The sequence below is a fragment of the Emydura macquarii genome, unplaced genomic scaffold (assembly GCF_026122565.2).
Source record: "Emydura macquarii macquarii isolate MOO-44397 ecotype Brisbane River unplaced genomic scaffold, CSIRO-AGI_Emac_v2 contig_1551, whole genome shotgun sequence".
NCBI lineage: Eukaryota > Metazoa > Chordata > Testudines > Chelidae > Emydura > Emydura macquarii.
Genome location: NW_027131688.1, coordinates 27,433,069 through 27,441,251, shown reverse-complemented (window position 1 = coordinate 27,441,251; position 8,183 = coordinate 27,433,069). Strand labels below are relative to the sequence as shown.

Sequence of the window (8,183 nt, the reverse complement as noted above, 5' to 3'; positions counted from 1 at the left end):
CTGGATATAAAAATATTTGCAGTTGTATAATGTATTCCAGTCAACGATCTCAGCTATCAGTGAATTTTCCTCCCATTGCCTCAGTCTGACACATATATATATTATTGTCCCATTTTACAGGGGAGGATCAATGAAACAGAGAAATTATGAACCCACCAGTTTTATGTTTCTTTACCTACATGTGGCCACTGTGCTGGTTTTAGAAAACTATGTTTGGATTAGTTGATCCAATATAGAGAATAGTAAAGGCATTCTTTTATTTAGGCTGATTGCCCTTATCTCTAACACAGATCCTCAGAGGAACCGGTGAAGTAAGGATTCTTTCACCTTGAAGAGAGAGATATTAAGTGAGTACGAATACAAGGCATTAAAGTCAGAAGTGATTACAAAACAAATAAAGACAAAATGCTTCCTGATAACTTAACTTAACCAAATAGAGTTGGTTACAGATAAAATTCTTACTCATGTTCCCAGCAACATAGCTGGCCAAATACTTAAGTCAGTATCTGCTCGTAAAGTCCAAAGGGCTGGTTTCTTTTGTCTTCTTGGGTGAAAGAGCGAGAAGAATAGGAGAGATGGAGAGAAAGATTCCCTGGTTTTTGCCCCCTCACATTTATAGTTCAGTCTCCTTTTAATGTGGATTCTTCTGAGGATTACTCCTTCCAGCAAAGTTTATTTAAACAGTAAAGAAGGTGACAGGAGTCTGGGGGTGAAGGTGCCCCATGCTATTTTTTCTCCCCTGTGTATGCTGAACAGCAGGTTTGCCTTGCCTCCCTTGGTCCTTGTTTACTACTTATACGTAAATTGAGCTAAAACATATTCCTTTGTTTAAGATAGACCCGTTTAACCACTCCTCCCTAATCCGGGCTGAGAGCGCTTGTACGTGTGCTACCAACATCGTAACATTCGTAACATTTGTAACATTACATATAATGTCGTGACTTATATTTCACTGAGATATTATAGACATAGACTCATTAGTTTTCAAATGAAACTTTACAAGGCATGTTTTGTACAAAGATTTACAAGAACAGTTTGTGAATACAGGGGGATTCAGTCACAGAGGGGTGGTGAAGAGGAAGGGCACTGCTCTGCTCCCTTATGTTCCAGCTAGCGCTTTAGCCAAAAGAGGAGATGAAGCAATAGGGGCATTCTGGGAGGCACTGTGCTGCAGGGGTGTGTGTCTGAGGCACTAATTCTTCCAATGCTGGGCAGTATGCTATGCACGGCCCAGGACTCCGGCACAGTATCTACAGGCACAACCTAGCCCTGAATGTAATGTTTTGTTTTCATTTGGGATTCTAGCTTATTTTACAGCAAACATACACAGGTGTAGTGGCAATTGAAAGGTTACCTTAGGTGAAGTGATTTTGTCCATTTATCCACAGTGTCTTTCAACAGAGCATCCTCCACCTGCTCTATTTTCCCTTCATCAGGCAGAATAAACAATGCAGCAGCATTTCCTTTGTACAGTATTTCAACCACACAGCAAGACAGCGCCTTATCATGGTGAGGGTTATACCTTTGATTACTGCTCATCATATTAACTTTAAAAGTTCTTTTTCATCCACAAAAAAAGTTGTCTTTCTCCATGGACAAACTATTGAAAGGATTTTCCCAATGAGCTGATGACAAAAAGAAAGAGAATGCCATTGAATATACTGGGAAGGAGACATTTCTAACATGTATCAGACTAATTTAAATGTAACAAGTTTGTATTTTGAGTTTGTCAAGCTCATTTGAATAATGGGACATTTGTCCTGATGCTTGCTAGCCAGACATTTTGAGTAGTGTGCAGCATTTCTGTTGGGTTGGCATTTCATACTAAATTGTAGTAGTCCTGATGAAAGCAAACAAGTGAAATGTACTGATACTGTTGTTTTGTTTATGTTTAATTTCCTTTCCTTCTCTGGTTCTTGTTAAATTTCAGCACAGTACAAACTTGTAACATGGGCTCCCTCCCACACACATACCACAATCCCTCATCCCATACATACAATCCCATGAGCCATGAAAAAAGTTTGAATTCTGAAATTACTGTTACATATTCTCCACTTCTGAAAAATGACCCCCTTTGCTATTTTTGTTTAACATAACACCCAGCCTGATAGTCCTACACCTTTGCTGACTATTTAGTAACTTTTTGGTCATTAGAAAGTTATTATATCCTGTCAATGTCCTGATTTTTTTATTCTGATGGACCAAGGTGACTGCAAACATTTTATAATTAGACCAATTAACTTTAAAACTTTATTTTTCTGGCCTTTTTTCATTGCAAAATCATGAATTAGCCCCCCGAAGACAATTTCTGTGGAACTGGTAATGACTGCTATTCCGGTCATTGTGGTGGTCAGGTATGTGATGTGGCTGTACAACAGCATGAAGCCAGCAAGTAACACACAGAGATAGAAGATGGACTTCATTTTCCTTTGGCACTGTTCCCTTTAACAACAAAAGAATGGAGTAGCCATTAGTCAAGGAAATGTTCCCCTTTCCCCCTGCTCTTTGTGATCCAATGACTATTTTTCTCTCTCTCCTCATGGCAAATCCACCTCCCTCCAGGCGATTGGGAGATAATATGGGAAAAAGGAGTGGGGTTCACCGGAGAACCTTGGGGGTCGGGAGCCCAGGCCACATTGGCAATCAGAGAAAGGGAAAAGGGCAGGATAGAAGGAGACTCTGAGCTGGAAACTTCAAGTAGCACCATCCACTTTGTGCCAGACATTCCTGCCCTAGAGTGGGGGTGTTTTGTGGAGGGGGGAGAGTCTGAAATGGGGTGGGGTGAGAGTAGGCTGGGAGAGATTTTAGCAGAGTGGATCTGCACTGTGATAATCCCCCAGCACCGTAAGGGGAATTATGGACCTTATGCCTGTGGCACAAATTGGAGCTGCACTTTTGCAGCTGTAACTTCTGCTGGGCTTGAGAGCATGAATCAGGAACTGCAAGTGGCTCCTTGATTAGCACTGCTCCACTCCACCACGTTTACACACACACTAACCAAAGGAACACCTGGCCCACTCTCTAATGCTGAATATGGATTATAGGGGAGGGCTCTTTCTGGAACCTCAGAATTAAATCACCCCACCTCATTTTTCAATACTGTAATTTTGATGAACTCTAGGAAAAGGGAATATCAAATGGTTTCTGGTTAGGCTTGAACTCAGCCAGCTAGTACGTATTGAAGGACAGCTTGATTTGTTAATGCTCGAGTTTTTGAACATGTTAGAATGTGTTTGCTATGGCTGGTCGAAAATTTTCAGATGGAATGTTTTTCTGTCAGAAAATACTGATTCATCAACATAGAAACGTTCCAAAGGATTATGTCAATTCTGATGAAGTTTCATTTAGAAAACAAATCAAAGGATTTTGAAATATCTTTTCTTTTATATTATTTTTGTATTTTTTATTTTATTTTATGCTTTTATAATTAGTTTGTATTTTATTTTATGCTCAGATTATTTTATAATAATATAGTAATAATATTATAAAATATAATATAATAAAGTAAAAATAAAAGCAATATAAAAGAAACTAATACAAAAAAGTCAAATCTTAAACATGATTTTTCAATTTTATCAAAATTAAACATTTCAATTAATTCAAAAGATATTTGGGGGTGAGGATGTGAATTTTGTTTCACTGGAAAATACAACTTTTGTCTTTTTGTTTGGATTCAGAATGATTTATTTTTTTAATGTCAGAATTATCTTCAGATTGAAAAGTCCCAGTTTCAACCAACTGTCATGTTAACTAACACATTCCAGAAAAATCTCCCATATTTTGGGGGACACAGGCCATATCTTAAAGCACTAGATTAATCTAGTCCCAAAGTTTTCCAAACTGTTTCCATGAGAGCATCAATTTCTGCTGGTTCACTGGGGACTTAAGAGAGGCTCCATGAACAGGATAAATTATAACAGGTACAGTGAACGTAGTCATCCATACTTGAATGAAATCCTATAAAATAAACTGCATAGTACACAGCTAATGTGAGTTCAAGCCTCTGTGGAAAAAATATGGCAGTACTTAAAGTACAGTCAGAAGGATCCTACTGGATCCATCTAATCTACATTGCTCGTTGCCTGTTATATATTTTGTCTTTACATTACTAAGCAGAATGTCCAGCATTAATATTAAACTGAGCAAATAGAAGTTATTATCAGGGATGAAGAGCAAACAGAGATAAAACTGTTTTTCTGGACATTGAGGGTCAAATGTCCACTGAACATCCACACGGTGGAGAATAGAGTCAATACCTATGGAAGGAGGCAAAACGAGGCCACATGGAGGATACTGGTGACTGACTGTTTGCTCACTCCCCTCCACCCCCTCAAACCTGTGGAAATCTCTGTATGGAAAGACTTTATTATTAGAGCACCAATAGAAAAGAGGGGCAGCTGTGCCTCGGAAGAGCTGCTCTACAAAATTCTGAAGCCTTTTATTTCATTTACAGTGAATTTAGGAATGTTGAATTACACCACCATGGCTTCGGCTCTGGTTCCCACAATTTCAAGAGCAACGGCGTGAAATTGCCTCTGGTGTTTTTCTCAGATTTGGAGGCTCAAGGAACACATAAAGTCCAAGGATAATGACCACAGACACAATCACAAGTACAAAGTCTTATCTGTAGAACACGTTTTTTTAAAGCAGTGGGTAAAGTTACAATTACCCATAATATGGAAATCCTACAAAAACCTATGCAATCATTATTACTGTAGTCATCCTCACATCCTCAAAGATATTCTAGGATAGACCTCTCACTAACTGATCAGCAGAAGAGGGATAGTTTTTGCTGGGGTTTTTCCTGTGGGTATTCCCACTTTTACCCAAACAGGGAAGTCTTTATATATTGTAATTTTTAATTATGCCTAACACCTTATGCAAGGTGTCAGCCCACCTTCCCTTACCTGTTCTTCCACATCCTATGAATGTTGGGGTGCCCCGGTTTTTATAGGTTGTTCATAGTTCCTCTTAATATTATTCGGATTTATGCATTTAAGTGCCCTGCAGTCAGGACAGGCATTTAAAGATGTTATAATAAGGTATCTCATGGTCTCGCGCAATACATTGCGGTCTATTGCAATCACCTATTGGCCCATCTTTACAGTAATCTTGTGACTTTGGGGCATAGGGTTATTGCTAGGGCTCCTGCTCATGTCAAGCATTCTTAAGCCTGTGGCCTAGTATGGGTAAGCTAAAATCTTACAGATCTCAGCTTGTAGGCCTTGCATTTCAGCCATGCTTTACTTATATTTCATGTAACCAACCAGCAAGACAGCGCCTTATCGTGGTGAGGGTTATACCTTTGGTTACTGATCATCATATTAACTTTAAAAGTTGTTTTTGCATCCACAAAAAAGTTGTCTTCCTCCGTGGACAAATTATTGAAAGGATTTTCCCAATAAGCTGATGACAAAAAGAAAGAGAATGCCATTGAATATCCTGGGAAAGAGACATTTCTAACATGTATTAGACTAATTTAAATGTAACTAGTTTGTATTTGGAGTTTGTCAAGCTCATTTAAATAATGGGGTATTTGTCCTGACACTTGCTAGCCAGACAATTTGAGTAGTGTGCAGCATTTCTGTTGGGTTGGCATTTAATACTAAATTGTAGTAGTCCTGATGAAAGCGAACAAGTGAAATGTATTGATACTGTTGTTTTCTTTAAATCTGTAGTTTTGAAAAAGAAAAGCCACCCAGGATCATAACTTGTCTGTGCTGGTAAATGGAGGCCCCCTCAATCTGTAAGAGATCAAGCTCAGACTGTTGACTCTCAACAATTAACAGGTAGTTAATAAATGCAACTATTTTTTATGCAACCTAAATTTCTTCTACCTCACAGTATGAGGCTGGAAATGTGGTTCTGTCAGAGGGTCTGAACTGAAATTTTGTTTATATTTAATTTCCTTTCCTTCTCTGGTTCTTGTTAAATTTCAGCACAGTACAAACTTGTAACATGGGCTCCCTCCCACACACATACCACAATCCCTCATCCCATACATACAATCCCATGAGCCATGAAAAAAGTTTGAATTCTGAAATTACTGTTACATATTCTCCATTTCTGAAAAATGCATCCCTCTTCCACCTCCCCATTGCTATTTTTGTTTAACATAACACCCAGCCTGATAGTCCTACACCTTTGCTGACTATTTAGTAACTTTTTGGTCATTAGAAAGTTATTATATCCTGTCAATGTCCTGATTTTTTTATTCTGATGGACCAAGGTGACTGCAAACATTTTATAATTAGACCGATTAACTTTAAAGCTTTATTTTTCTGGCCTTTTTCATTGCAAAATCATGAATTAGCCCCCCAAAGTCAATTTCTCTGGGACTGGTAATTCTTGATCTTGATATGATAGATCATGTAACAGAGAGGAGCACAAAACTCTCTGTCGCTACATCTCAAACTACAAGTCCTAGTTTAACTGCACAAGCACACGCTTTCTATTCTAGAGAAGGGCCTGGACTGGCGCAGCAACTCACTGTTCAGAATAGTGCTTGACAGTGCTTTAACATTGCTTCTGACTGACTCCAGCAAATCTCACAAGAGCTGGACAATAGGTACATAAATACAGTGAAATAAGTGTCTATAAATATCCTCAGGAATGATCCACTATTAAGCCTCAATTTTGTCCTCATGATAATGGGGGTTGCAGCCTGGGCTGGGTCCTCCAGGGCCTCCGGGCCCCAGTAAAGTTACTCTGTATCAACCCCACGTGGGGGCCCTAGATGCCAGTCCTGGATAGCAGCTAGTGGTAATGACTAAAGTCGGATAGCCTGCACTGCTGGTTCCCAGCGACCTTTGTGCAGCTGCTGGGGTGGGGCTTCAGAGGACTGGGTCCATAAGGAAGTGCAGAGTTGGGGGAGAAATGGTGCAGAAGGAGAATGCAGGGCTAGAGTAGAAGGGGCATAGGAATCCACTTTGGCCTTGCCCCCACCCCACTTCTACAAGGGTTCCGGTGCCCCGGTGTACATCCCTAATTCTACGCAAAATTTCCAATTTGAGGTGGCTACAGCTTTCATGGAAAGGCTTTATATAGTTAACAAGAGATCAATCTCCAGTTACGTGATCTGATAGGCCTAACAACCTTGTCATAGATTGCTTTCTTTGCCCTAGATCACTGTAAGAATTCCATAGCTTGAAAGTGCAACATCCGTAGAACATATTTTGCCTTTAAAGAAAATATAGTTGACAAGAACCATTACAGTGAGTGGATCAAAATCCTTAACCAGCAATTTTCCCATGGGTTTTCTTCTGTATATAAGCATTGATCTTTTTCTCTGACTCTGAAGAATTCTGGAAGTTACTTGGAAAAACTTCAGATTCATAGAGACTTTTGACGTCCTCTATAAACTTTTGCAGAAGTTTCCTTCCGTCATCTACAAAAAAGGGATTTCCCACATTCAGCTGGATGTCACTGTCAGGACGATTTAACATTTCGATGACATGAAGAAAACCTTCATGTATCTCCCTCTCTTCAATCTCTGTCAGATTAAAGGAGAGTCCTTTGTGGATTTGACTCAGAGTGGCTCATTTCGCACCCAGTGTCAGCAGTGCAAAGGCAGTGGAGATGCTCAGAGGAGAGAAGAAAACATTCTTGTCAGCTGCTTCTGATTTATTCTGCTTGTAGAATCTAAATGCAGAGTCAGCCTTGCTAGGAGCTACTTTGATAATGGCCGTGTTTTCAGCTACGACATCGCCTCCAGCCTGGAAAAGCTTCTCTGCCGGATTAATACCTTGACTACTATTCTGGTCGTTGTGATGGTACGTGATGTGGCGGGACAGCACCATGAAGTCCAGCAAGTAACATACAAAGATAGAAGATGGACTTCATTTTCCTTTGGCACTGTTCCCTTTAAAAACAAAAGAATAGAATAGTCATTAGTTAAGGAAATGTTCCTCTTTCTTCCTGCTCTTTGTGATCCAATGGCTATTTTTCTCTCTCTTCTCATGGCAAATCCATCTCCCTCTAGGCAATTGGGAGATAATGTGAGAAAAGGGAGTGGGGCTCACTGGAGAGTCTCAGGGGTTGGAAGCCCAGGCCACATTGGGAATCAGAGAAAGGGAAAAGGGCAGGGTAGAAGGAGACTCTGAGCTGGAAACTTCAATTAGCACCATCCTCTTTGTGCCAGACATTCCTGCCCTAGAGTGGGGGTGTTTTGTGGAGGGGGGAGG

General features: G+C 40.0%; 1 pseudogene; it reads right to left on the bottom strand.

Annotated features, from left to right (window-relative positions):
- Window positions 1–1,354: 1,354 nt before the first annotated feature.
- On the bottom strand, window positions 1,355–7,842 carry LOC137157765 (alpha-1-antiproteinase 2-like; annotated as a pseudogene).
- Between the last annotated feature and the right edge of the window lie 341 nt (window positions 7,843–8,183).